The sequence below is a fragment of the Notamacropus eugenii genome, chromosome 1 (assembly GCF_028372415.1).
Source record: "Notamacropus eugenii isolate mMacEug1 chromosome 1, mMacEug1.pri_v2, whole genome shotgun sequence".
Taxonomy (NCBI): Eukaryota; Metazoa; Chordata; class Mammalia; order Diprotodontia; family Macropodidae; genus Notamacropus; species Notamacropus eugenii.
In genome coordinates this window covers 160,100,093-160,102,729 of record NC_092872.1, presented here as the reverse complement: position 1 = coordinate 160,102,729, position 2,637 = coordinate 160,100,093, and the positions used below count along the sequence as shown (strand labels likewise).

Here is a 2,637-nt window from a genome sequence, read left to right as displayed (position 1 = left end):
CTCCTTGAAGTTCTCTCCAAGGTGTTAAAGAGTCATTAACATTTGAAGAGCTGTTAACTTTCACCTTTCTCCTTCATTTCCCCACATTTACACTCCAAGAGCCCATGAGTGAACAAGAAAGCTTGTTTGCTAGCCATGCAGGTCAGGCTTACTGGCATATCTGTTTGCCAAAGTTCTAATAGTTGCCATTTATCCAGGATGAAGAAGCTTCAGGCTGTTTCTCCATACACTTTCCCCTCCTCTCTCTGTTTAAAGGAAACCAGTAAGAAGAATGAACCTGCTGCTTGATGCAGACACCTATTGACTAGAGATATAAATCTCACTTTGGCTAAATATGCCAATAATGAAACTGCATTCTTCAAGTACTGTCAGTCTCCTGACTTCCATACTAACCCTTGTGGTGGACTAATGTTTCAGACAAGGCTGGGTTTATAGTAACAAAGGGAAGAGGATGGTGAGACCACATAATTCATCTTTCCCCAGAAGGTTATTTAGGGCTAGTAGAAAATTTCTCTTTATGAATAGCTCTGCATTTTATTAGGCAACACAATCATTTGCTTGATGTGTTCAGATAATATCAGTTATAAATTTAGTGACAACTCTAGAAAAGATACTATTTATGAGTAATATACTGAAAGCAAGATTCCCTGGTCTAGCGGTCACAAGAAAGTGTCATGGGAAGCCATCTTTCTGGCTCTCATTACTTATTGACTGATTCTACATAAAGTGCTTAAATAATCTTCAAGTATTTGATGAGCCTCACCTGAAAGAGTGAATTAATTCTGCCTAAAATAAGGAGGCAGATGTCACATTGGTAGAGAAAAGTTGCAAAGAGGAAAGTTTTGATTTAATTTGAAGTTGGGTGGGTTGATAGGAAACTTTTTTGTACTAAATATGGTGAGTTTTTTTTAGGTAAACAAGATAGGGCTTTATGCTTCTCCCTCCTTACTACAAGGGTGCTTTGAGATAAGGACTGTCAATGCGTTTGGAGTCTCCAATATAAGAGAATAGGTTAGGAATGTGGACTCATCAGTGGTGGAACTCTTCTTTGGGCTGGGAATGAAGATCCATGACTTTCTACTTTACTCCTTAGAGACCATTTAGACCATTAAGTCTACTTTGTTACTGTTATTGTTGCTCAGTAGAGTCAGTTGTATTTGACTCTGTGAGTTCATTTGGATTTTTTTTTTTTTTTTGGCAAAGATAATGGAGTAGTTCGTCATTTTCTTCTCCAGCTCATTTTATGGAAAAGGAACTGAGATAAACAGGGTTAAGTAACTGGCCCAAGATCCCACAGTTACTAACAGTCTAAGTTCAGATTTGAACTCGGGTCTTCCGGATTTCAGTCCTGGACTCAGCTGCTCCCTGAGGTCTACTTCACGGTTGCTATAACTAAGAAATTCACTTGGCAAAAAAAGTCATTGAAGGCAATACCAGTGCTAACATCAAAGGTGGAAGAGTGAGTGTTGCTATTACAGTTAGGATATACAACCTGGTCCTCTGTGTAGCCCAAGATGATCTTCAAGGATACCCCTGATATTTACTTTACCATTTTCTTGATATCATACATGGCAGATTTCTCCAGGAATAAGTAGATACATTAGGCATAGAAACATGGAAGATCATGCCTATGTGCTTCCCATTCAGCTTAAACATGATCTTTCTCATAGCTTTAGCAATACCAGTGGAAGCAGGGATGATGCTTTGGGCAGTATCATGCCCAACATGCTACAGCTTGCCAGATGGGGTTCATCTATCATCTTCTTGGAATCAGTAGTGTCATTGGCTATGGTCATGAGTTTTCCCACAATGCTAAAGTTGCCATGAGTGACCTTGGCTGGGATGGGAAAAGGAGGGAAGCAGCTGGTAGTATAGGGGAAATTACTAGCAATCTTAAGGGGATTATCATATTTTTCATGATTCACAACTATCATAAACACAGGGGCATCAGTAGAAGGGACAGAAACAATGACATGCCTAGTTCCTCCCCTCAAGTGAGTCTTGGCTTTTTCCATGATGAGAAAGAAACCAATCAACTCCATTACATACTCAAGTTTAGCATCTCCACATTTGATATTTGTTCCCAACCTGTGACCTTCTGGCCTCATATTGGTCTTATCAGCTACAGTTGGATGCACAGTGTATTGACCCTGATATCATGATATAATTGTGGTCCTCTTTGAATGTGAAGGACAAAACTGATTGGTGGGATCATGCTCCAGGAAGATGATACTGGCTTTTCCATTGACCATCAGCTTTCCCTTGACAGTGCCCTTGAATTTGCCATGAATAGAATCATATTGGAACATAGAATCCATATAGTTGAGGCCAATTAATGAGTCATTGTTGGTCACAACATCCACTCTGCCTGAGGTGAATGCAGTCCTGGTCATCAGGAGTTGAATATGGCTAAACCCATTGACTCTGACCTTCGCTATTTTGTCCCAGTGATGTGGTTGAAGTAGTGGACCCTGGCACTGAGCTTGAGAGAAGAGCTCAGAATCAATAGGAAAACTTGTTAACCATTAGAATTATCCAAGAGTGCAATAGGCGGTAGTGGGCACCCTATTACTGGAGATCTTTGAGCAAAGGTTGCATGACTACTTTTCAGGTATGTAAGAGAAGCTATGCTGTAAA

At 40.1% G+C, this 2,637-nt stretch overlaps 1 pseudogene; it reads right to left on the bottom strand.

Annotated features, from left to right (window-relative positions):
* Positions 1-1,372: 1,372 nt before the first annotated feature.
* LOC140509147 (glyceraldehyde-3-phosphate dehydrogenase-like) lies at positions 1,373-2,393 on the bottom strand (annotated as a pseudogene).
* Between the last annotated feature and the right edge of the window lie 244 nt (positions 2,394-2,637).